Source organism: Amblyomma mixtum, chromosome 3 (assembly GCF_055824585.1).
Source record: "Amblyomma mixtum isolate Tamu chromosome 3, ASM5582458v1, whole genome shotgun sequence".
NCBI classification, from domain to species: Eukaryota; Metazoa; Arthropoda; class Arachnida; order Ixodida; family Ixodidae; genus Amblyomma; species Amblyomma mixtum.
Window position 1 is genome coordinate 250,924,070 of NC_143014.1, and position 27,222 is coordinate 250,951,291.

The window sequence follows — 27,222 nt, forward strand, 5'->3', positions numbered from 1 at the left end:
TGTACTGTACGATGTCAGTGCACGTTAGAGAACACCAGGTGGTCGAAATTTCCGGAGCCCTTCACTACGCCTTCCCTCACAGCCTGAGTTGCTTTGGGACGTTAAACCCCAATAAACCAAACTATTGTCTTTTTATGGGTCTCTGCAGCCAAAACATTTGTATGTGCTCGACCATCAAGTCATTGAGGTTGGCCAGTTTGGCATGGGTGGTCTTCATGCCCTGATTTTCCTTCCGGTGGCCCAAGTCTAATAAAAATTAAAAAAACTGACTGCTGTACGTGGTTCGTTTCAGAAACAAAAAGCAGATGGTTGCATTGGACCTAGTCACCTCTCTTTAGTTACTTAGATCTTGCGCATAGGTTCGGCGGAGAGACATTAGAAGCACAGCGTGATGCGGTTGAATCTAGATAATTCGAACCCGAAGGAGCCCGAAAATTTCTTCGATGTGTTGAGAGTTCGAACTAAGAGGAGCATGACCAAGCTCCCTTTCAGTCATACGCGTAGAGTTGACGTCAAATAGAGTGGAAGTTGGAGCGAAGTGAGCGAGCATTAACGAGATTCCACCTTTACTTGAAGCTTGCCTCACATCCGCGACAGATTAGTACTGTAGCAGCTCCCCGCCTCCGGGGTTGATCTGGGAGCACTCCAGCTTGCTCGAGCAGCCCAGATCCGCGCCTTTCCTCACCAGAGCAGTGAGTGACAGCCCAGTGGCGAGAAGCGGTTGTGTCTCCCTTTCGTGGCAGGGAGCGAGACTGGACGGAAGCGGCGCCGTGGCCCGGAACGGCGAACGCGAGAGTGTCCGCGCCGCAGAGCAGTGGCGAAAGCGAGCGCTGCTGGGCGTCCGGGCGCAGCGGCGCAAGTGGCGCCGAGCGAACAGGGTCAGCGGAGTGAAGGACGCCGGCGCCGGGAAGCCTTGGCACGGGGGTCGTCGCAGTCTGCGCGAGCGCCGATGGCATTTTGATGAATGAGCGCCTTTCCTCTTGCTTCTTCTTCGTCGCGAGCTGAAACGGTCCATCGGAACTGTCCATCACTGAGGGGCTACTTCTCTCCAAGGCGCTCGAGCGGCGTCGCGATTCCGCGGCATGCAGCGCGCCAGTCGCCGCGCCGTCGGGTTCGCTCCTTCGGGCTCCTCGAGAAGGAGGCGCTAATGAGCTGCCGCTTGCGTCGCTTCAGGTGCGCGCTTGCGAAGCCCGGGTACGCCGGACTCTTCACGCAGCAGGAAGCGAGGGTAAACGTCGACCTTAGCTCGGACAGTCTTTTCATTCCGGTCACTGGGCCTCTAGACAAGAAGATTTTTGTTTTTCAAGCGTTATCGTACATTCTTTTTCCTCTCTATTATTTGGTTAGTCAAGTTAACCCCGCTCACTCCATCGCTTATTCGCCCAGAGTAAGAGAATCTAGCGAGATCTCAGCTTCAAGCCCGTCTTTTCAGTTTGTTCGCGGCGTTATACTGTTAGCGCGGCAACGTCGAGTGCAAGGCAGCAGTGCTGATGTGATCCCTTAATCAAAGCAGCCGTATGACTTGCCTCACTATTTGTCTCCTACCTGTCACGCGCGCAGTTAACCAAGCAACCATGAAAGTTGACGCCAAAACATCATTCTGCTAGGCTGAAATTACTAAATGATGCCGGAAGTGAGCATGATATTGAAGTAATTGCGTTGCGTGTCGTTGAATGAACTACGATGCACGAGTTCTGGGTACTGAAAGACTTTGCGTGAGCTTCTTTTCTTTTCTTGACGCGAAATGTTCACCCTTATCGCTATTCGACCGAACTTTGTCGGCATTTTTTTCGGCAGAGAAATTTCGTTCCCGCGGATCGCAGTTTGCCGAACCGGTCAGCGTTTAAACTTTTCTCAATCGCCGGAAAGAGTGCGTTATCGTGTTCACTGCTGACAAACTTTGCAGACGAAGCCAGAGAGATGCGTGTCCTGTGAGAGAAGCCCCGCGTGTGTGCGTGACCCTGTTTTCTGAACGCCTATACAGCGCGCCATCGGCGGAGTCGTGCGCTAGTCGGCTTCCAGTATAGTGTCGTTGCTTCCGAATGGCTTCGGCTCGTCGCCGACTTCTCTTTTCGATCAGAGCTATAACTTTAGGAGTTCTATGACGTGCGGCTATTTCACGACGCCATATAGAAGGTCCTCGATGATTGGGTACTGGAGCAGACTGTCTGAGAGTATATCGCTCACTGGACCCAGTACGAAGGCAGCGTAGAGCAGATTCTCTTCGGCGGCGCTGAACGATCCGGCTTCTTGTTCCTGCGGCATGGAACCCGCTCGTAGGGATCAAACTGCTGCGGAGTTTTCTTCAAAACCTGCGAATCTCGGAACGCTGCCCCGATAAATTGTCCCGTTTGGAGGTTAGTTTCGTCCCACCATATAGATCTCGTCGACTGATAGCTTTGTACGTGTGTCGGAACGAAGTGGCGTCTGAAGTCAACAGCGGGTCAGGACACGTTAAGCGTACACGAGCGGTCACCCTGTAGCTGCGGGAGAGCCTTATCCGAAGCACAAAACTATAAGGAAGTATTGAGGAGAAAATAAGGTGTCAACCGAATGAAATTCCTAGAAAACAAAAGATGAAAAAGGTCACTTACAAAAGCAAACTTACGTTCGCATCAAACAGAAAAGCCAGCACAGCTCCAGAAGCAGCCCAGGTAGCCCGAGGGACCAACGCGAGGAAGGAATTCGGGGAAAAAAAAAAAAGTGCTCAGTGTACATCATTTCTTCCTTCCTTTGCAGCGAGCTTCTCCTCATAGGTGAGCTTATATGGCGAGGCATAACGGAGCAAGAGCTCAGACACGGAGCGAAGAATTTCGGCACGGGGTCTTCAGACTTCTACTGATTTGTTTCACGTTTTTGGGAGAGAACGAGACTTTTTGAACGGTTTTACAACTCTGTTGTGAACTTAGCGTTAATCACTAAGTGGCCGACAGCGAATGACGAGGCTTTAATCTACAAGCGCTGAATTTAATCCTCCTACAAGTAACTCTGTAACACTCGGCGTTTTCCCGACCCCACACGACACTATATATGGTGCGAACGTATCTCTGAAAGATCCAAACACGATTGTACATAACGTGTTATGGCAGCCAAATCTTGTTTAATATCGGTGCGCCGATATCTTTGTTACAACGTAAATGAGGCCGCTTTCTGCAGGTACTGTCCACCCAAATAGCCATCAGGGGTCCCATGACTCTACCTCACCTAATGTTACGAGAAGCTACGAGAACAACAACCGATGGGAGCTCGCATGTGCGAAGCTCATAGGTGAGACCTGTAAGATGCCTGTGAGACCAAGTCACGCCCACTGCCTCGTCGCTTCAGCTAACAAGGAAGAGCCGGAATAATTAAAAATAAATAAAATCAGATCAGAATAGTTACATTACGCTAGGCCAGGTGGTCGAAACTATTGACCCCTCCACGACGGTTCACCCATAGCCTATGTGGGTTGTCGCCTCAGCAAGTGAAAATTTATCAACCATTCAGCCTGGATATCGGACGGTTTCCCTTCAGGAAGCTTTGTTGCTAGTGTTTTCATCGCTTGAGGCACGAGCCACGTTGGATGCAACTGAAGAACGAAGCGGCCCGTCAAAGGACCCTCTTACAGCCAATGGCGTCACAATGCAGGGAGGGGACTATCCCTACCATGAAGAGAGGGGACTGTCCCCTTTCGTCAGCCACCCCCAGCAATGTCGCGCTGGCAGGCTCATGAGAATCGGCCGACGCCATTGGCTGGAAGAAGGTCCTTCGACGGGCCGCTTCGTTCTTCAGTTGTGTCCGACTATAGCGTATCGCAGAGCTTTCCCACCAGCGGCGCGTCACGCTGCCCTTCTGAAGGCCGACAACTGGCATGCGGCGCTTCTCGTTGTTAATTATCAGCGCTACCTTCAGCAGCGTACTTCCCTGAGCCCTTTAGCAGTGCAAGTTGCTGCCTTCGTAGAGCGGAAATGCTGGTGCAGCGGAAAGAGGCTGAGGAGATTTCTCCTTTCAAACCCTTGCACCGCTCCGTCGTCCGATTTACCCACCGAGCGCGTTACGGGCACGTTGTCCGCCCGTCGTTATCGACACCTGTCCTCGGCTGTGCACACTGCGCTGGGCTCACTGACTGCGCAGCAAAAGCTGCCGCCGCGCTCAGCCTCCAGACTTTCTGCCGCGGTTGCGACGCCCAGGAGGCGTACTCAACACGGACGCATCTTTATTTTGCCCCGGAACAGTGCCACTGCCTTAACGAGTCTCCGTGGATACACCCTTGCGCGTGTGTATGGTATGCGGTGGAACGGGTTTCCGAAGCTCCGCTTCTTCAGTGTGGAACAGTCGGAGTGACTTCTTTGGAAGCGTGGGGTGCGTGTGCGACGCCGTTCGCGACAGCTGAAAACAACGCCGTGCTGTTCACTGTATAACTAGCTGCCCAGCGGACGCTTCAAATCTTCTCTTGCTCACTTCGGCGGCCGTATTTTCTTGAAGCTCGTAGGTAGCCGCTGCTGCCGGGCATCGCGCTCCGCACTGGCATTACGCCCGCGCGGGGGGTGGGTGTTATCAATGCTGCACGCGACAGCGCGCTGTCTCCGTTTGTTGTTTGGCTGTTTACACGGGTGCGTCGCGAGCTAAGGCATAGTCATAACACTTGATAACTGTGCCGGACATTTAGTGCAAATGAATTATTTTTCGCCACTGTCAGGACGAACGATGGGACGAACTTTGCTGCCAGTGCCATGGAGAGCGAGTCTCCTTTCCGCACGAAGCTTTCCAGCGAGCGCAGCAACTCCACAGTCGCGTCGAGAGGCACCGAGCTGGCCTCGTGCAACGCCAGGATCTCGTGGAGCCCTGAGCACACTGTCCTGCGGGCATTGCGTCATGCCGTGTGTCGGTTGCATCATAATGAGTGGCGCGTACGCTGCAGGGTGACGTCAGCGCCACTCAGCGGCGTGACGTCGGCCGTCGCCCGCGGCGTCGTCGGTCGACGGACGAGGTCGCCGTCGAAGGCCGCCGCCTCGGCGCACGTCAAACGCGGCCGATGGTAAACAGGAAACGGACGGAGGAAGACGCCGCAGACGGCCGCACCGGAGCCCAGCGCGCATTGCGGCGCCGACGCCTCTGCGGTCGCCCCCACTGTAGCACCAAGAGAGCACCGACACGGGAGGGGGGGGGGGGGGGGGGGGGGCTGTACTGCGAGACGGGCAGCCGCCGGTAGGCCTTCGAGCTGCCAGGGTGGAGCAAGGTTGCTTCTCCCGGACTCGGAGGATTGCACGGCACCGAGGACGCCTTCAGGATACCAGCAGCACGTGCGGCCGCAACCCGCGCGCCGTGTGGCGGCCAGGGGAGCAATACTGATAGCAAGCGCAGCGGGCGTCGTTGCGCAATACTCCTCGATCACATCCTATCCACGGATACGGTCGATGGCTTCTACGCTAGCAGTCTTGTGAAACCGCGAATACCGCAGTGCTGTTTCAGCGAGCAAGCACGCAGAGGCGGCAGAGGGCAACCATCGCGATGAGAAGCAACGAAGTTGAAACGGTACGAGATCAACTACTTAGCATTGTTGATGAAATGGCACATAGTACGCATCATTTTTTAGCTGTCGTTTTCCCCGAAGTGACAGAAAGCTCTGCAGTTTAAAAGCACGTCCCTGTAACTATAGCGTTGCTCGTGATGTCTCACTCTCCGTGCTATAGAGTCTTCGTGCCGGTTTATTTTTTGTTTGTTTATGACGCTTATACGAGCGACTTCGAAGCCACGAGTTCTGGAATTTTCGCACATCTTCTTTCGTCTAATGCACTGCCTGCTAAGCTTGGTGAACCGCACGGTTAATGGAACTACACACCTGGAGCTATTCAGTGGTGAAACTGAGAGGAGGAATGCCAGTAGGATTCCAGGGCAAGGAAAACATACATGCGTTTGTCGTGTAATTGCTCCAAGGGCCGCGCCAGTGCACACGCGACGCCCAGTTGGAGCCAGCCCCCAGCGAGGTACTTGCTCTTACCTGGTACGTGAATACGAAACGCAAATTTCGCGCCTAAGCGCGCTATGCTGGCGCACTTGGTATGTTTGTTTTTTTTTTTCTTCCCCTTTATGCGAGTCACTGAATTACTGCCACCTCGACCAGTTTAGCCATAGGCAATAGACATTTTCACTTTGGTACAAACCCCGAGAAAGAACCCTATAAGCCACTCAGGGCAAAAAAAAAAAGTCACCGTCGCGGCCGTGTTTCTGCTAGTGTGTTGAGGAGGCGCAACGATTGCGCCTATAGGCACGTGCATGCATGAGCGCGCATGTAATAGACTGAATGAACGCGCTTGAACGCACACGACACGAACAGACGGGAAAAAGCGACCCGTGCTATAGAAAATGAGGGTTGTGTATACCCTCCAGGGCTTGTAAGTGAAGCTTGGTCCTTTATAATAATAAAAAAAAGATGGCTAAGGACAGTCGCTGTTTGTTTGTGGTGTATTTGTCTGCTTTTTTTTTTCTTTCTTTCGGACGGGGCAGCCCTCCATTGACATATAGCTTCATTTACGAAGAACTGTGTTGTGAAAGTAGGGCGCTGGTCTCGGAACACATGGACCGACTTTACCAAGGGGTCGCAGAGTGGAGCCGCGGCAGTGAGTTGCACGATGGGAGCTTGCCATCGCATTTATGTGTACGCAAACATGATTTGCAAGAACGTTGGTGGTAGGAGGCAGAGTGCCAGATTTGTGAGTACTCTCGTAGCATGAGTGCAACGCCAGATCCCTACCACCCTGACAGAAGTGTTTCAAAGTTCAGCGTTGTACATCCACTATCTTCGTATGCCGCTACGCAACTTGCTGCCGTGAATTTGGCCTGCAGTGGAGAGTTGCTCGTTGGAGGGGTGCTGCGTGTATTGTTACATGTGTCAAATCAGAGCTGCCTAAAGTCCTACCCGGTAACCTGATTTGCTTTGGAATTTCAAGTGTCAAACTCCTATAGCTGTGTTCTTCGCATGAAATTTGCCAGCTTCTTTGAAATCCAATCGGCTTTGAAGCCAACCTGCTGCAACCAAATCCTGGAAATGGAGTGCGGGGTTGCCCACCTGGCTGTATGAATGGAAACATGAATGCATTCTGGCGTGTTGTTGCGTAAACGTCAAAATAAGTTGGCGAAGGACGTTTGTCTAATTTATCGAGAATAGCTTTTGCTCTGCTATGCTTGCCTATATCGTATGCAACTGGGTAAATTATCTTCAGACAGGTCTCCCTAACGAAGACACACCACAGAAACCACCGAGAGGCACTTCGCGATGCTCCTATATGTATGACGTGTCCAAAAAAAGAGATATAAAAATACCACTTGGGCGCTGGAATAATTTTGATCCAAACGACCGCTTTGTGCTGCCATTCAACACCGCCACGATGCTTGAGTAATGAAGATGAAAGAATATTCACATCAAAAAACATCCAAGTTCAATGAGTCTGGACGGTACGCACAAAGTATGTTTTAGTCCGAACAGTTCTTCAGAGGTGAGTACACACGCCAAGAGAGCGCTCCATTTGTGGTCTGCGGAGGAAAGGAAGCGAAATTTTAAAGCAGGTACCAACTTCCAGACATAATACTTACGCTCGAGCGCAGCCGGATAGACATACAAACCTTGCAGGCTCAAGCGCCTTGCCCCTAGCAAAGTAGCTGCGTTAAAATTTCCATTCATTTGCTCCGCAGTGCACCACTCGCGCGTGCATAATCCATCTCACAAATAGTTCGCAGCGCTCTGAAGGCTGCGGCGATCTCAGTCATTCAGAACGGCGCGCGCTGCGAAACGTGTTCCTCCGTGCCTCTCACCCCGCAACTGGTGGCTCCATCCCTGGGAAGGAAAGAGCACCAGCTGCTGTGCGCAGGAGAGTCGGCCGACTCGTTGGACGTCATGTTTACAAATGGCGGCGCACCACTTCGCAGATGGCCTCCACAATTCGTTGTCTTCCTTAGCCCTGATTGGACGACAGAGCTCGACCTTTCACAGCGCTGCAGTTACCTTGTGAGATGAACAATAGACAAGTGCGCTTCCCTGTGTACGTAAGGATTCAAAAGAGTATTTCAGGCCCAGTGGTCAGGTCGCTAGAGAGATGTTCTCCTATTGAAAGCCGTTTCACAACCGCACCTGTTAAGAATTTTTTCTAAAACTTGCGTTGTTCTTGAAGATTGGTTTAGAAATTTTCGAAAAGGTATTTTTAAGCTACTTGCACGCCCCCTGAAAAGCTGGAAAGGTTGTGTTGTTTCAAAAGATATGGAAGAAGGTCATATGGGTATTCAGAGGTCAAAAGCCGGTGATATTTATTCGCGTATTAGATACGTATCGAAAAAAATGCGTTGTCAGTGAAGATTTCTTCTTCTTCATCATCATCATTTATCCTTAAAGATCCCGTCTGGGACATTACATAAGAGGGGGGGGGACAGTGGTGTGAATCGGTCATACAAAGGCATGTGAATATAAAAAAGCATAACAAAAATAACAAGAATAACAGTCGTTTTTTTTTTTGTGACGTTGCAATAGTTGCTATGTTACGGCTGCATTCTTTTGTGGCTGGTCACCTGCTCGGCTGTTTAGGGCTACAGTTTAACAAGTTGTAATCTTCATCGTTCGGCGCTATTTGCCAACACCGCCTCACGCCCACCGAGAAGATAATCACGCCGTGCGCTACTGGATGTCATAAACATTGCGTATATAGAAATCTGAATGTCAACACAAAATGGCCCTTAGGCTGGCGCTTGGCGCTGCAAACTTAACGCCCTGCTCAGGGATTCCTACGAGTTTCTCCGATTGTTTGCAAATTGTCTCGTCAGACGTTCGCTTTTCGCTCGTCCTGTCATTTCGCACTGTGTCACCTCAAGTTCCAAAAGCATGAACCAACCAGCCAGACCAGAATTTCCATTCCACAGAATTGGCTTCGTACATACCGCCTCGGGCGGAAATACGTCGAGGAGTCTCGCGTGCTAAAGGTGGGCGGCAATTTGTAAGCAAAATCGTCCGCTCTCGCAGTACGTCTTCGGGGACGCGATGGCCGAGGGAAAAAGCCTGTTCTTTGGCGCCATCTCTCGGCTGGAGGAGAGAGAAGACGGACCCCGGGAGGAAGAGTGCCCCTCCCCGCGCCGCTAAATAGCGGGCCGACGCTGACAACGACAAGCGGAAGCAGCGCCGCGGGGCGTGGCATCAACGCAGCCAATATCGCCGCGCACGCTATATGCACGGCGTGCTGCCCGGAGTCCTTTGTTACGGTCGCAGTGCGGCGCCGGCATTGAGGCCCGAGAGTGGCGGTGGTGGTACTACAGCAGTGCTGCCCCACCAGCTGGACGTTGATCGATTGAGCCCTCTTTCAGCGCACCATCCCTTTAATGATGCGCGCGCGCAAAGAAAGCGGAGCTGCGCGCCCAGTTTCCCTCCTTTGTGGCGGAAACTTTTCATACGATTCGAGGCAAACTTGCTTTCGTCTCCCTCCCCCCCCCCCCCCCCCCCCCCCCCCCACTTTTTTTTCTGCCATGTATGTTGCGAGAAACCATGCCAAGTAAGACGTGCAGCCCTTTTTCTCCCGGAGCTCGAAATAATTAAACCGGTAAAAAATTAAGGGCAAAGAGCGGAGCGCAAAGTAGAGTGCATTTCGCGAAATTCAGTGACGTCTTGTCTGTTATTAAGGAACATGTTTCCATCGCTAAGCTTATGCATGGACGGGTAGAAGCTCTCTTCATTATGTAGCACAACCTCGCCAATTTTGTTTCAATTCTAAATTGAATAGGCCGGCTTTTTTTTCTTTCTCTTTTCCCGGTTTAAATTCTTTATTCGCGTGCCTGCTGGCAGCGGGCTCAAAGGAAGCGCGCCGCTCCCTCATTTTTTTAGCTGAAGGATATGCTATGCGCACATAATTTGAACTATATAATAGCCGATTTCTGGACAGCTTAATGTACATCAAAGACACGTTCATATTTGATGCCGAGGTTAATTTGTTCTGCAACCGCCATGTCATCAGTATTGAGGCAAGTAATAATCTCCACCACTTTGGTAACAATCTATAGTGGTCTAGTCACCAAATTAACCCTTGCTCATTTCCAGTGTTCTTACCTCACCTCAGGTGGAATAATACCTACGTTGCTCTCTTGAGAGCTCACCCGCCCCTGTAGTCAAGTGGTTACGGCGTTCGGCTATTGAGCCCAGAGCCTCGACCGATCAATCAATTCAAAAACATCGGTGTACTGAGATGTTAGCGCCCGCTAAAGAACCGCGGTAGTCGAACTTAATCCAGTGCCCGTCACCGCGACGTGCCTTGAAGCCCAATATGTCGATGTGGCGCGTAAAAGTGCATTAAACAACCAAGCAGGCCCTGTGAGCTCGCGCCTGAGACCTACACGTAAGTGCCTCCATCGTGCAAGGGTGAGTGGTAGCCTTTACGGGCGGGCGGCAGCACTGTCCCGTTATTTCGCTCTCTGTCGACTTGAGGACATCCGGAGAGCCGAAACAAGCCAGGTTTTTTTTCTAATCACGTCGAGGAACTGCGCAGACTAGAGCCGGACACCTAACACGGTAACACCGCTGTCCACGCAGGCTCTTTTGGTTCTTTGCTAACAGAGGACGCATTCTTTTTAGACTGGCTGTGAACGGCGGTCGAGTGCGTCACGTACCAACACCAAGCAGGAGGAACGGGGGAGGGGCGTGGGAGAGTAGATAGCTCTGCACTCTTAGAAAAAAGGTAGTGAAAACGTAGTAACGGTTGCTGTTACAACCTTTTTTATCCCTTACTACCTATGCACTATGTTCCTACGACCTTGTTACTACCTCAAAAGAAAATTAAGCAGTAACAAGGTAGTGACTTCTGCCGTTACTAAGTTTTTTTGCAGTTACTACATTTGTACTACCTTATTATGACCCTGATAGTATACATTACTACCTTGATTTGGAAACGGATGATCGGAATATGCACATGTATGTATACTAACATTCCTGGTGACACTGCTACTCAATGCCCTATGTTTATGAAAAGGGTTTCCTAAATGGCAAGAAATCTAATAAAATTGCCAGCGCTGTCTTTTGTTTTCATTACAATATATACGCAGCACCTATGTGTTCCATTCTTTAGTTTGATTTCTTAATTCAACTTTTTCACCAACCCCAAGCTACTGTGCCTGACTTGTGCTAATTTTTCCTTCTGGTTTTACTGCAAGATGCATCCATGTTCAATGTTTTCTCTTTTGGGGTGTTTTTTCGGACATACGATCTAATTTCTTTTTAATAAGTAAAGAGAGCGGTCACTGTCAGCGACATGTTTGCGGGGTTCCAGCCCTTACCACAGCCTCTCAACAGGCTAGAGCAGTTTGCCTATATAAAATAAATAAATGTTAATAAAATGCAACATGCAAACAAAAATACTCTTTATTACAGGGGCTCAAAGGAAAGAGGGACAACATTGTCAACTAAACAGCAGGTAGTAAATCTTACTACCTTGCAGTTACTACATACAGTTACTACCTAGGTAGTCATATATGTGACGGTAGTTGCTACCCCAAAATGTAGTAACCTCAACTACCTTTTTTTTTTTTAGAGTGTGGATAGCCGCATAATCCCCCTCACTTTTGCCGCACCCCTACTGACACGAGAGGGTTTCTCTTTTTCGATGCAGTTGTCGCTCGTTCCGGGCTGCCTGTCGATCAATGCGGACGCGGCAAGGTGGCAGACTTGCTCCGACGTGACGGTAACATCAACCTCCGGAAGCGTCACTCCATCGCGGCCGCTCCGTGCAGCCGCAGGAGCCGTGTCCGAATATTTCACGGGGCCCGGAGCACACACGCAGCAAGAGCGGCTGGGATTGAGAAGCCGAGGCAATTCCACCAAGGGAATGTCGCATTAACGGAAGCAGCGTTGCAGTACTACCAATAAAAAGTGTTCTGATATTCCCCCAAGTGCTACACAGGGAACACAAGGCGCGCGCAGCTACACATCCCCTTTGACGAACGCTACTTGTCCGAAAGGAATATTTTCAGGCTAAGAATTGCTGCTTAGTTAGAGCAGTGGACAAAAGCTCGCTTCGCAGCGTGGCGATATTGAAAATGAGCCTCATTTTTGGCAGCAGAGACCAGCGAGAACAAAGCTGCGAAGCCTGCCGCCTTCGTCAGCGGTGATTTTCCTCCCGTCCGTCAGCAGGCGCCGAAAGGCGTGAGGCCTCTCGGTGCTATCAACAACTGAGGAGTCGCGCACGCGCCTACTTTCCGTCTCCGTGCGTCCCCCGCTGCCGGCAGGAGCCCCAGTTTCCGACGAGTCACGTGGCGCAAGCGCACCCAGCGCGGGTCGAGCCATAAGGTCGAGCCGCGGTGGAGGCCTCGCGCGACACCACGCGCGGCCCTTCTCAGAAGGCGGCCTTGTGTCGGCGGCCTGCCCCCTTCCCACCCACCTCTGGCAGCAGCTGTAGCGCCCGTCAAACGCGCCCCGAGGCTGCCAGCTCCCGGCCGCAGCTGTGACGCCGACAATGTGCTGCTCTGTTCGCTCCTTTTGTGGCCCCAAGAACGAACCCAGGTTTTTGTTTTTGCTATTTGTCACGGCTGGCGCTCACCTATAAGTTACAACGTGCCAATCCTCCAGAAAAGCCGGCACCAAGGCCTTCTGATCAGACCATGCCCCGCAAACCAGCTCCAATCAGCGTGTAACTAACGTCTCGCTTCCATCTCGACGCAGCCGACCGACTGTGTAGCCGCACGGTGTACAAGTTCGCAGAATCCGTAGCGTAACGACAAAACATTGTGCAGCTGCGTCTGCTCCGCACCCTGGACCATCCATTGATAATATTAGCCCCAGAAACCCACCTCCGCTTGGGATAGCTTGGGTGCCAAAAGGGCTCGCTAGACGCCACCGAGCCGACACCAGAGAATACGCAACTGTTACGATTTGCAGCATGCTTTTTCTCACGGCAGCGGTATTAGCCTAATGGCACCGCGAGCCACGAAATGGATAGCGAGGTATGCTAGAAGATCGGACTCGCTAAACTGAAATGCTCGACGAAATTTGGCGGGAGGTTTGAAGACAGGTGTCAAGAAAGGAACATCGGTTAATTAGCACCGCCTGCGATGTGCGCCCCGGGACCACGAATCTAACAGCGACGGCAGAAGCGGCGAGAGCTGCGGGCCGCACAGAGTTGGGCGCGCTGGTCTACAGGTGGCGTATCCCGGCCGACGACGAGGCGGCCAGCGCGAGTAGCGCCGGAGAGGCGTCGCGAGTCCCTGAGCGGCGGACGTCACCGACCTCGGGCGGGTTCGTCGAGGACGAGCTCCTGGCCAGGGATTTCCTCCGCCCACGGCGGTCCCCGCCGCCACGGCCGCCGCCGCCGCTGGTAAACAAGGGCCGCCCTCCTCGCCCGCCGCCGCCGCGAAGGCAGTCAAACCGGCGCGCCGCTAAGCCTTCCTTCGCAGCAGCGAGGCTTTCGCGTTTCGCCATCGACAATGCTCCGGCGCAAGAAAACACCGCCCTCCTAAGCACAGCCTGCGCCCTCGCCGCACTCACTGGGTCGGAATGAAAACGAACGGTCTTTCGACCGCAAGCGTTTCATCGCGGAGAAAACTGTGCGTCCGACAAGGCATGACCGAGAGGGAGGAAAAAAAGAGAGAAAGGCTCTGCACGTGCGGCGACGGTGACGCGACCCCTAGGCATGCCTGGCATTTGCAGTCCTTCGCGTACGCCCTGTTTGTACTGTATCGTCGAGAGTACCGGAACTATCCCCGCAGCTCCAAGGTCTATTCGGTGTTTTCTTGAAGCGATAAGCGCGCGGCTGCTACTCGAGCGGAGGCGTCGGACGGAGCGATAGCGGCGCGCCGCAGTCACTACGGTGTCAATGAGGATGCGTGCATTCCGCGCGGGTCGACGTACGTTTCAAAGACCGAAAGGAGTGCGTGAAAAAGCACCTGTTTCTACCGGTGGTTAGGCACCGTTTGCCTCGGGCTTGTCTCATTAAGAAACTATTTTAGTCGTTCCGCCTCAGTATATTAAGGCGAAAGCCTTTAATGCCTCATCGTTGTCGACAGAAGGTTGTCAGCAGAGGCGTCACGCTTTTTCTAGTCAGACCAGCAAAAAAAAAAAAAAAAAATCTTTGTGCACGATGGGTTTTCAACCACCATCCTGTCGTTTCGCAGCCGAGTGTGCTAATGGCTACGCTACTTTTGCCTTTTTTTTTTCTTTAATGGTATTTGTTTACATGGTTTTGTACAGAAAGGATATATAGACATATGTGCGTGTGTGTTTGCACACACACACACACACAAGAATAACTATTTACACAGAACCTAGTTAGGCCCTACATGGCACAAACATGATATTAAACATATTAGAACTAAAAGACCGGTAAGGATATAGAGCGCATCAGGAGAGGAAACCAATCCAGTAAAAAGTCCAATTCTTTGTAAATGCCCGTTACCTGCAGCAACATTCGGCTAAAATGAATTCTGGGCGAAACGACAGGTTCAGCGTTGCGGTCTTGAAAGCGCGTTTTCCAAAGACTACGAAATCCAATCAGAAGAACCGTATCATGGGGTTTCGAGTCAGGTTGGGAAACAACAAGGTAGCGTACAATGTAGGAATTTAGGAGAAAATATTTCTGTCGCGTCCTCTGCAACACATCCCAAAACAAAATTGCGTCTTTGCAGTCTATAAAACAATGTTCAAGTGTTTCAGGCACATTGCACAAGCGACAGTTTACAGAAGACACAAAAATGTTTTTCCTATCGAGCCACGTGTTCACATGTAGAGTTTCGGTGTGTAATTTATAGAAAAATGTTTTGGTGCAAGGAGAAATTTGCATTTTACGCACTCGCTTTAAAACATCATGACCCATGAGCCCAAAGTACACAGAACGATACAGTGGGGGCGGGAAGAGCGTTGATATCAAATCCCTGTACAGATTTTTGAGCGAAACAGAATATAAGTTGTCATTTGAAAACCGAACTGTCAAAAAACGCACGGAGGCATAAACTTCCCGGGGGCGTTCATTAAAATTGGGAGAAACTACTAAGTTCGGAAGTAGAGTCATGAAGTTAACCTGCAAAAATTCTCTAATAATCGGATGGGAACAATCACGAAAAAAGAAGAAACGGGAAACCAACTCTCTCACGTACAGGTGCTCTAGGCCCAGTCCTCCTGCACAAATAGGCCTGAAAAGGTTATCCCGCCGTATGGGCTCAAATTTGGAAGACCAAATAAACTTCGCAAATATACGTTGGAAACGCTGTATATAATGTCTGGCGCAGCTACGGTGCTTTCTGCCAACGCCTTTCTGCAAACACTCTCCAGCGTCCTAGACAAGGAGAACTACATCTACGGTACTTCTTGCCAACGCATATGTAGTTCTCCTTGTCTAGGACGCTGGAGAGTGTTTGCAGAAAGGCGTCGAATCATACGGATACCTCCCAAACGCCCTCCACTGTCTCCAGCATTTAAGATTCACGAACAATTGTGTACTTAATTAACATCTTACCCACACATCAGTGACACAAGCAGCAACACTGCGCGTAAGGCTTTCGCCTCACCGCACTTTAGGTCAACAAAATGCCCCCTGAATTTTTTCCCGTTGCTGGGGCGCAGACTATAGCAGTTGGGCCGCGGCTGAATCGCTTCTGCGTCACTTCGGCGAAGCTTGCAACCTTTTCGGTTCAACGCTGAGTTAGTGCAACCTACTCGTGCGATCCATGATGAGTGTGTGCATAGGTAATACAAACGCCGGCGGTTCGACAAGTAGGTATCGATATCGATATATAATCGATACATATCGCGTCCATATATATGGAAGCGTGGTCCAATTACGCATTGCGTTGCAGCTGACGGACATCCGCTTCCGCTGCTTCAGCCAGCCAGTGAGCGCTTCGAGGGGCAAACCCCTCGAGAGTTGTACATTCGAATATGAACCCTGCCAAACCGCTCCGAGAGCAGGGTGCAGATGTATTGTTGGTTAATTTTGAGACATTTAGGCGCCGAAGCCATAAATCGCGCTGTGAAGAAGAATTCTACATTTAAACTGAGGAGGAGGATTAAAATAATTTCACTTGAAGCCAGTACTAGGGCCTCGTGAAAAGTAGTTCTTGCTCCTACACTGTGCGCGTTGGTGATCCACAAGACACAGAGACCAAACAGTCCAGGAGGAAGCGCATGGGAAATGGCAATGGCAGCGTAACAAGTGCATAGAATGTGTTCTCTGCGTGACCTAATTTCCCGAGAGTTGGGACACTAAGCTGTCTGGCTCCGTACGAAGCTGCACTGGCTATTGGCGGTCAACTGTTTTTTTTTTTAACACACACATTTATGTGCGTAACAGCCTCTCAAGACATGTAGTCTATGTTCTTGCTGCCTGAGCGGAGCTGCTAACCGAATCGGTATGATGAGAGTACTTTCTGAATCGGTTTAAAACTGCTTGTAGCCTCGATCACTATTGCCTAAACAGGTTTTTTCCGGGAATCTAGCTACATAATTCGGTTACACCGCCATGCGCAAAGCTGTCTCATGGGAGTGTCAGCGATACTTCACCTTCTTAGTGCGCGTCCTGCGTTGTGCTGTGCAGGAATAACTTAATTTTCGCGTGAATTAGGATGCCATGATGCAGCACCGTTGTCTTCATATTCATCATATTCAAGGACTGTGTATTCTACATAGCAGTGAATTATTTGCCATCCCCCGCCCCCCCCCCCCCCCCCCTCATCGCAAAAAAAAAAAAAGTGTGTACACACAGATATCTCAGAGAGTGATTTCTGCCCGGACCACCACATGCACAACCTTTTATTTTCTGCGAATGCAGTTTCAAAGACGCAATTACGAGATGTGCCCACATATTCGCCCCGGACGCGTGTTCGCCAAATGCAGCCGGTACAGCCAGCGATGACAGCGCCGCCCACCGGCAGGTAGCAGCCACATTAAGGCTGGTTATAAATATTCATTCAGAACGACAGCTTGACATCGCTGCTATGGCGCAGTGGATTAGAGGCTCGTTTTGCGTATGGAAGGTCGGCCGTTCGACTCCGCTCTCTGTACTGTAGTTTTATTGTTTTTTTTTAATTTCATTTTTTTCAATTATTTCCCTTTTAGGTCGCAAATCGTGATGCTTAGTGGCATATAACGCCGTTTAAGAGGATTTATTATCCCTTTTAGGTAAGGCGCAGTGACAATCTTCAGTCACCGTGATCAATTCACCGTGGTTTCAAGCCTTGTGCTGTACAGGCTGCAGTTGGCGAATACGCGCCCCGGACTTCATACTATAACGACTGGCTCTGTGAGCTGCTCTTCTCTCTTGCCGAGCAGAGCTACGCAATGAGAGAGCAGGCGGCAGAAAACACAAAGCAAAGCAGCGCTCCGTCAGAGCAGTCAAGTCGCCTGCAGCGCCCTTTGGCGGCGCTACAGCTGTCTCCCCCCGAACGAGAGACCCAATGGCCGCCGGGCGGTCACGGACGGAGCCTTCGGTGTGCCGCTTGCCGCACCGGAAGGTTACGCAGCCGACCTCATTGCGCACAGAGTTGCGCGCGTACAACCCCTGTGCGCGTGTGGCAGGCCAATGGCTGCTGCCGCCTAGGTTCGCCGCTTCGGGCCGGAAGTGTGCAAGGCCCGCGAGGCGCCAACAAAGGACGCCCCGCGCGATCGAACGGGTGCGCGGCCGATTTGCATTGCGCCACACACGCGGAGCTGCTGCCGATCTCTTTGGGCCGCAGAAGCCTGGCCGTGCCGTGGGGCCTCAGTTGGCCACTGTATACTCTGCGCAGTCTGCTGGCAACAGGGTGATACCTCAGCTTCTGCAGTAGCGAACGCAGCGACCCAAAACGCCTCAACGGCCAAAACGCTCGCATGTCATGTGTGGGCAGCACATCGCATATTACAGGCCATGGCGGCCAGACAGGCGGTAATGACGTAAAGTGAGGTGAACGAAGTCGCCGAAGACTCGGCAACACGAATAAGTGCGATCTTTTTCATTGTTCGAGCATAGTCCCATTTCCTTAAGCGATTCCGCTTTCAATAGAAATGAAAATAAATAATTCATTCGAGTTTACCTCAGTTAACGCTATGATCCCACCAGCGGTCCGGAGGCCGACCATGCAGATTACTTAACGTTGCACGACCTGAACTTATTTTTTTTCCCTCTAGAATTCTGAAGCTCTAAACGGTGAGATACCCAGGATCATGGCGGCACCATCGCGACTACGCACACGCATGAGCAGCGCAGATCCGCGTGCGCATTCGGGGCATCCCCGGAAGAATGGAAGCTGCCCAGAGCAGAGTGCCGTGGAATCCCCCGAATCCCGGCCACGCCTCCGCGGGCGCACCGGAAACCGCCGGGTCCGCTTTCGGCGGTGGCTCTGACCCGTGGGCGTAAAAATAGGCCCCTGATGGAAGCTGGGATGCATCGTTTGCGAGTGTAGTGTGCCGCCGCCCCGATCGTGACTTATCTGGGCGCGATTCCTCGAAATCCCCCCCAGCTGCCCCTAATTGCGCCGATGGTGCGAGCGGCAGGTGCTGGCGAAGAGGAAATGAGCCATCCGCCTTCCAGGTGCGACGGCTTCGGTGCAAAGCGGCCTCGTGATTAGGCTTACCGCTCAGGACGGATATCAGACGCCCACGCGTCAGATACTGAAATTGGCCATTGCGTCTTTACCGTTCCCTCTTTGACCAGTACAATACTGCGCAGCTACATATTAGCCTGAAGCACAAGTGATGCGTCAAAACAATGTCCTTGAGAAGCTTGCCTTCATGATGCTCCCACTACTAGTTTGCAATCGGTGACAGATAATTTGGGAAAATATTATTCGAGAAAAAAAGATAAAAATACAAGGAAGAGCAGAAGGCAGAGAAGAGTGGTTAAAGAATGCCTCTCGGCGTTTCTAGCTTTCTGACTTAAGAAAAGCAACAAGGTTATTGTAGCGCTTTACTTTAAAATACACAGCTAAGAAAGAAATGTTTAGATCTGGGAGACGCAGACAAAGCTGGCTCTCTTTTCATACTTCTTGAGTTTTTTTTTTATCTCGCTTTTTTTACGATTTTATGAAGCGACATGAGTAGAGAAGGTTTAGTTGTGCGCTGCACATCAGTCGTATGGACGCATTTAAAATAAAAAGGTTCGATGCACGCAACACATCCGGGAGTAAAAAACACGAGTGAGGTTAGGAAAACAGAACGCGCCTATCATGACAGGGCCTGCAAGCAAGTATTGCCACATACCTGGACCATTCTGGCCAACCGGAGAGGAGCCGACGATCAAGTGTAGAGCACGGTCGGACTATCCGGAAACAAAACCGAAGGTACGAAAAAGAACACGGCACACAAATAAATGTTAAAGAAGAAAGCTGTTTCGGTTCTGGTATAACTATGTGAGTAGAGCTGAATAAGTGTGAACCTCAAGTGAGCATCCACCACAAACATGGCCCTGGCCGTCACTCTGCTAACGTGTCTGTTAATTCGATTGATTTACCTGTTAATGTGATTGTCTACCTGTCGAGCAGTACAAAGGTAGAAAAGACAATATTACGAGAGACCCCTTGTCCCTTCAGTAGCGGATAATATATGGCGACGAAGGCTGTAGGAACGTAGGACAAGTTACGAGGTATACGTGGACCTCACGGAAGTGAAGCAGGCACGAAAAGCCAGATCCGAGACCAGGCCGCCGTGCTTCGCAATCGGGCGATCTTTCACCGCATGACGTGGGGCATGAACCCTTTTGTCCCCACTTTGCTGCAAGATCGGTGGACTATACAAGTAGAGAAACACGTCGCGCTTTGCGTATTGTGTACCCAACGTAATTCTAATGAACCGAGCTATTACACCTAAACGCCCATTTCAGACTGTTTAACAGTGCTGAGCGGTCATAGCAAAGAAGAGCGTACGCGAAGGACACCACTCCCCTGCTCCGCTGCACCGGCTGTCTTCCGCGGCTTGCTGCCAGTGGCCAGCCTCACGCACCAGAGCAAAACCGCCACTTAGTTTGTCCGACATAGCGATTGCAATGTTTCGAAGGCAGTTATAAAAACGGGGCCCGCTTCCATTATTAAACCGCTTTCTCGCACGCTGCTTTTAGCGAATTTCGCTAAATAGCGAACAAAATGGATGGGTCCTTCGTAACGTGTTCTGTGATCATTTTGTTTCAGTATCCCCTCGCGAACAAAGCACTGAAGCAAATTAAATTCAGTGTCTACAGTTGCTTCTTGTTATTAAATTCTCGCCCTCTATAACAGGGCAGAGAACCTCTGGAGCAAGAAAGAGTACAGTCCGCCTCTGGAGCAAGAAAGAGTACAGTCCGCCTCTGGCACCTGTACACTTCCGCACCGGCTACTCGCCCGTGTTACGCACTCCACGCAGGCTACTCTCGCCGGTTACCTTTCTCTTTCTTCGCTGGTCCACTGCGGACGGCGCCACACTGCTGCACACAGGCGGGCAGTTAACGAAACCGCTATGGGGATCCAGCGTCTCAGACACCGACTGAGAAGGTGCAGCAGCAGAAATCGCGTTGTCCTTCAAGGAACACGCACGCCTAGGTTAGCTATACAAATAGCGCGCATACAGAATTCGCTCTTCATTCGATGTGCTGGCGGCCCGAGCGAAGCGGCGCACCTTTCCCGAGGAGCACGATCGGCAGTTTTGGCTGGCGCAACTAAATGACTGTTCTCCCCGCACAGTCGAACCATGCCCTGTCGCATCGTTCTCCGGGTGACCAAGAAAATGGCGCGGGAAGACACGTCGCCGAGCCCCCGCGACCTTCGGGCGAGCACCACCAGCGCTGCGCGGAGGCGCACAAATGCGCGTGGGCAGCAGCCCGGTGGGTGCGCGTGGTGGCTGCTGGATGTGGAACACCGTGTGACATTGACCCCGACCTTGGCCTTGAAACGGGCAGAGGAACCCGGGGCTTTTAACGGGCGCCCCGGCACGGGAGAGCTGCCAGAGGTGATCAATCAACCCGCCGAAATAATCTGGGCCGCTGGAGTCAGGGCTGCCGCCGCCTAAGTGGCGCACGCGTGCTCTCCAGCCGCCGCGCACCAAACCGCGTTCCCCCCCCCCGCGGTTCCCCGCTTTTGTTGTTGGCCCGCTTGTTCGCCCCCCCCCCCCCCCCCCCCCCGCAACCAGCTTTCAATCACGCGTTGCGTGAGTGCGCCCTCGGTAAACACGTTTTTGTGGGCCGCCAGTTTGTTTTCCCACATAGTGGCGGCTGCTAGAATTGAAAGACCCCTTCTCGGAGGGAAGAGAAAGAAAGCAGGCTTTGTCACTGGCCCGGTGAACGGGTGGTGTTAAGAACGACCGCTTTATTCGCCGCCCTGCTGGTGTGTGGCCGCACCAATAACAGCGGGCCGGCCAGTGTGACAACGTAATCTCGCCGAGGCTTTGCCTCGCCTGGCCCCCACTTCCCCCATTTCAACCTCTACCTTAAATACCGCCCTCGTTTACACCCCTTGCGCAGTTCGCGCTTTCGCTCTACATTTACAGCCAGCTGTGCGGATAGGGAAGAAGCCCGCGTAATGAGCCCGATACAGGGTCGACAATTTTGTAAAATCGCTCTTTCAAATGTTGAGCAGGCGGCCCGGTGTCCGATGTGCACTGCGTTGTATTCTAATCCGCGCTGCACAACGCGGTTAGGTTGGTGCGAAATCTGGACACGTATTGTCCATTGGCAGCTTTAATTACTGAGGCGTATGACTCTCAATGGCAGACGCTTAGGCGAGCTGCTTCATAATAGCTTGTGTGCAGCGCTGTGAATGTCCGATTCTTCCTTCGTTCTTGTTCGTGTGTTGTGCTGTACGACACCCGTCACGCGACTCGCGACTGCGCCTAACCACGCGTTAGGATCGCCCAGGGTCTGCTGGAATGATAGTTTCGAAAACGTCAGTCCATTTGTGCGATAATCACTTCAGCAAGGTGGCATGACGCTGTGACCGAGTGAATCGCGCTGCATTTCGTACATCTAACGCGCGCAGAAATCGTGGCCATTTTCCACTCATAAGTATTTTGGTGCGCTCATCTACTGATTCTGGTGGGAAAAAAAAGGGGTTTTTACTTTCACCTCCAGACGGCGGCTAATAATAGAGCTATCGGCTTCGTTTGCAAAGCAAGCGGTGCGGAGACGTTTGTCCGCGACTGTGCAACACTAAGGGGCTGTCTATAGTATACCGATCTGAGTCCTCAGTAGTAAATGTCATCCTTCCTCCCTCAACAGAGCTAAACAGTCATTATGCCCGATAGCGATTCTTTATTCCGCAGAAGCAGGTTACTGAAACCTACATCCCAATATGTCAAGCGTGAAAAAAAAAAAAGAAGTTTATAACACTTTCCGGTCACTGCGTGGACGCCCTCGGCGCCTTGAAGAGTTGACACCGATTCAATCACTCCGCATTCATTCGGGGTAGGAAAATTACCGGACGCCTGAGAAACTATATGCATGGACAGCTACACCTGTGCTCTAGAGGCAATAAAATAACAACAAAAACTGCGCAAAAAGGACGGGCCAAGAGAGAAGAAGCAAACGGCACGAGCGCTCGTCCAGCGTTCTTCTTCTATCTTGTCCCGTCCTTTTCGCGCAGTTGTTTATTGTTCTTATAATGTCGCACTAGCTAGACCCTCACCGCACCCTTCTAGATTTCATCTCTAGAGGCAGCTGTTGCCTGAGGAAGATAAAAATAAAGAAATGAACACTCTCGTCGAGGAGCGTCTCTCTCTTTCTCATCTCTGTGGGGGGTAGTTGACTGCTGTAAAGTTCCAGTAAGCGCACCGGAGTCACGGAGCTTCCTGTGAGTTTTTAAAAATATTCCGTTTTTTTTTTTAAAGTCTTGGAAATGGTTTTCGTAATGGAGCGCACAAACATACTTCCCCTCTGCAGCAGTTTGTATACGCGAGCATCGCTTTTTCAGCGATATTGTTTCGATCTGAATTACTTCTCCGAGAGGCAGAGAACTATTTCCATCCCAATGCTCAATTACCACTGAACTACCAACTCTTCCAGGGTGAAGAAATACACAGCGCCCGTTTGAAACGCTGCCGCGCACAGTCGGGTGACGCGCAACCTACTGGTAAAAGTCGGCTACTGGCTGCGGTGATCGATTGTGATACCCTCTTTTGGTTGCTGCTGAGTCGCCGCTCCATAAGCGCAAGTTTCGACCTTTCACGCACCGGAACAATAAAAGGTTTGTACGAATGACCTTCCCGTTTCCAGTTTCGAGTGGCATTAGAAAGTATGGCGCCACAAAAATGACGAACCAGCGCAACGTTTTACCATCTGCGGCTCAGTCGGTGCTGCGCATTTCTTTTAATGCTGAATTCGATATAGGAGACGCTTCGACTTTGCTATATCGAGCTGCGTCGTGGCGCGAAAGGAGCGCACGTGCGAGATTTCGCACCTTATAGGTCGATTCCTTTCGAACCCTCGTGGCATGATACTATTTATTACTCTGGCCCCAATCTGTACCTTACGCAAAATGGCGGTACGGAGCCGCGCATGCGCTAACCTTGTGGCCGGAAAGCCGTCCCCTTTGCTTGTTGAATCTCAGCGTTACATATTTTCAAACTGCTTCCACTAGGGCCAACACGTATTAACGTTTTCACGAGTCCACTATGGTGTCACTAAGAAAAAATTAAATACGGCATGGTATCGCGCGTCTTTCATCGAGGTCCCCATACTATATGCGATCGAAACGCGAGGGCGCAGTGAAAGTTTAGGCCTCGTTTCCTCATGACGAAGTGGAAGATGAGCCTTGGCTGACCTCTAATTGTGCGGCCGCAAGGGAACTTACCGTTTATCCCTTGCAGCAGTTCCACAGTGCGAATACAAGCAGCAAAGGCGAGCATATTCAACGCTAAGACAAACAATGAAGTGCCGTTGCGATATCTGCGTGTCGCGAGAAGTGTCGTAACTGAAGAAGAGGGCATGTCTTAATCTGCCTTCGAGCTGAGTTTGCATTGCGGTGCAAGCGTTTCGAGCAACTAAGGATACGTGATGCGCCAAATCTGATTTGAAAGGCAAAGAGTGCTTGCGTAATGACTGTGCCATCCTGCTACTACAATGGAATGGGCATGCACAGCACGTCGACCCGCAGAAAAAGGAAGAGAGAAAAAATAAGGAAACGGTGTGGGCTCCGCCCTTCTGCACATATTCGCTCGCGTCTATTCCAGATATCAGGAGGCATGCCGAGTTCGTGCGCAGCCGTGTCAGCGATATTTACACGCGTAAACACGCCGAGCGCAGCGAACCCTGTTTTCTTTCATCCGCGAGAGAGCACCGCTGGTTGCTGCGAAGCAGGGGCCACATCGCCGCTTTTGCTCATCTTTCTTTTGTTTCTTTCAGCTGGAAAAAATGGCACATGGGTGTATGCAAAAACCGGTTGCGCTCAAATATGCGGCCTCACAGGTTGGCGCATGTTCTCGCAGTATGGAATGCGTCTCTTTGACCGCAGCTTACCTGGCTTTAGTGGACGCCTGATTAAACGTTGCCATCCGTGGCGATTTAGCAACACCTCGTTATATGATTATTGGCCGCGACAGTTGTCATTGCGCAGCTGCTCGAGCGAACGCTTGGCAGTTGTAACCATTCCTAATATGGGAGAAATTGCCAGCTGACATCCACCCTATAGCGCAGCCATACGGCTACAAAGGAAAGCTGTAGAGCTTTCTCAGAAACTTCGCAGCTACAGAAAAATTGGTCCTGGTCGGGGGTTCGAACCCGGTACCAGCGCTTCACCGGAGCAGTCTCTCTACCAACTGAGCTAACTGGAACGGCAAGCTTATGGTAAGGCGAGAACGAATTGATCAATAACTCGAAGTGGGAACAGTGTTGGTCAAAAAAAAAAAAAAACCATTCGGAAACACTAAAAATAACGGGATAAATTTCGTAGATTAGGTCACGACATTGCGAATTCCCCCCACTCCAAAGGTTTTTCATCCGACCTTGCAGTGCTTTAATGAAAAGCCGGATCGACCACATACGGCCGGCCGCATACGCCTGCCATCTTCATCGCCTTTGGCATCAACTGGTTGATATCAGACTTGGATCGCCTCTGCGCAGCGGCCAACAGGGGTCGTCAGGTGCACCCCCCGCCGTTAACGACAAATGACTGGCACCGTCTGGGTGCACGCGCGGCTTCGGTGTCAGTTACACGAGCCTCGAAGGCAGCGCAAGAACGGGGAAAGGCACCCAGTGCGGCCCGCCCTGTTCCGCGTATGCGCGCACGTACTACGGCGCACAGCAGCGCGCGTCGGAACGCAATGCGTCGGCCGCCCTCCTTCCTTGGCGAGATTCGGCAAGCAGCGCCGTGAGCGGCGGCGACGGCACAGTTGCGGGGGGAGGTTGGGACCGGTGGAGGGGGGGCCTTCGGTGCTGCGTACGCGATGGGCAGGCAACTCGGCGGCGGCTTCCCAGGAAACGCGGCTTCTCGCGCGGTTCCCCCCAACCAAGGCCAACCTGACGCTGCTAACTGCCACGGCCTTCGGCTCGGTATGTTTAGGCGGCTGATAACCACGCGCTGCTGGAAGGTTTTCCTCGCGTCCTTCGGATGATTATGGGGTTTGTGTGTGTGCACCGGGGTAACGCGCCTGTGCGTTTCGCGCGAAACGGCTTCGCGTCCACGATGCGGGTGCCGCGCGGCAGCGTCAGCTTGGCACAACGCGGCTGCAGCAAGCGGCTCGTTAAGGGAACGCGCTTCTCCGGCTATCGCGCGTCCAAGTAGGTGCCGTTACCACGAGAGCCACGCCGGAGGCCCACTAGCGAGTTCGCTTGGCACGACGCTGGTCGACGACGTTCCCTGGACACTGCGGGTCCAGGGAGCGACACGTTCGGCCAGGCGTGTGCCAGGTCGAACCACTTCTGTCCGGTGCGTATGTTTTGCTCGTCCAGGACATCGTGTTGCTGACGCAGAGGAGACTGAACACCATCTGTGCAGTGGGAATGGCTTGGGGCACACTTGCCTCGTTTCCAACATCGTCTGGGAGCTCGGAAAGACTAGTTCGCTACATGTAGCTTGTAGACCATTTTGGCGCTTTGCGACGTCCATTGCAGGCTGGTTCGAGAACTCGCTGCTCACTTGCACGCCGGCCGAATATGGGGCTTGGCAAGAAGTGCTTTTCCGAAGAGTGGGATTTTCCTCTCGTCCTATCTTGACGTGGGAACGCACTTTCAGAGCAAGAGGAGACGGCCAAATGGGTAAAATGTTTCTGTTTGCTGTTGTTGGTTTTTTATCACACTCCACCCCGCTAACTGGAAGGGAGGAAAAGCAAAGGAAGAAAGCCTCAGGCACAGCGTTCCGTTGCATCTGTCGCTCGCCAAGGCTGCAAGCAAATGCATTTGTTTTGAGGCCACTTTGCACAGAGGTTTCCTGCCACAAAACCACCGAGGGGCCACCCGAAGCGTCTTTATCGAATTAACTTCAGATTCCGTAGGGCTACTCTCATAGCCCCAGCTGAAAATATTGGAGCCTTTGGGGAATCTTTGATTGGCCATATAGAGAGAAGACACAGAGAAGAGTTTTTTTTTTTTTTTGGGGGGGGGGGGGGGGGGGGGATAGTCTGAAACACGAGAGGAAATGGCCGCACAAAGGCGGAGCCCAGTCACCACAGGTAGACGAACCAGGTGGGGATTGTGAAAGTTCGAGAGATGCCACTAAGATAACTTCTCCAAATAATGGGTTATGTCTCAGCTTCTGAAGAGCTATTTTCTTAAAATTATGTAAATAAACGGTGCAGTCCACTTTATAGCCGCGTTTATCGTGTGTGCATTAGACGTATATAATGCTCCCTCATAAGGAGAACAAAATTGTATACATTCCCCCGTTCCCCTGCGCTCCAGAAAGGTTTTGTCCCGTCTTATGACCCACTGTAATCCCTCTACCAACGCCACCTATATAACGCCAGTCCGGTCGACAGCGCATATGTTGGCCGCAAGCGACATCAACCGCGGGAGCGGCGCCTAGCAGCTGAGCGATGCACTGCTGTGTGCACGGCTGTCGAGCGATGAGAGCAGTCGGGATTTGAGCGAAGCTCTCTCTGCGAATGCCACCTCGGAGGTCCGAAAGACCGCATCCTAGGCCGGACGCCTCTAACCATGGTGATGCTGGAACGCAATACTCATTCGCTGTTCGAGATCGATTGGTCGAAGCAAGGCTTAACCCCTCGGAGGATTGCCTTCGTGTGTCTCGACAAGGCCACGGCGCTTCCGTAAGTATGTACCGTAAAGTACAGACCCAGCTAACAGACACAGCTTTTTAGGTGGCGCGCTGAAAATTAGTAACCAGCAGCGAAGCTGAAGCAAACGT

The 27,222-nt window shown here is 51.8% G+C and overlaps 1 protein-coding gene and 2 long non-coding RNA genes across 4 annotated transcripts in view; 2 read left to right on the forward strand and 1 right to left on the reverse strand.

Annotated features, from left to right (window-relative positions):
- Positions 1-27,222, reverse strand: part of LOC149354326 (hormone receptor 4-like) — a 117,525-nt gene that overhangs the window by 68,443 nt on the left and 21,860 nt on the right. The gene's annotated exons all lie outside the window — the stretch shown is intronic.
- On the forward strand, positions 5,152-11,883 carry LOC149354327 (uncharacterized). Its single transcript, XR_016289652.1, has 2 exons — positions 5,152-5,514; positions 11,613-11,883. It is a non-coding gene; the product is annotated as an uncharacterized LOC149354327 (long non-coding RNA).
- Positions 12,205-27,222, forward strand: part of LOC149354328 (uncharacterized) — a 68,618-nt gene continuing 53,600 nt past the window's right edge. The window contains exon 1 of the long non-coding RNA XR_016291306.1: positions 12,205-12,502. This is a non-coding gene — a long non-coding RNA (uncharacterized LOC149354328). The remainder of the gene's footprint in view (positions 12,503-27,222) is intronic.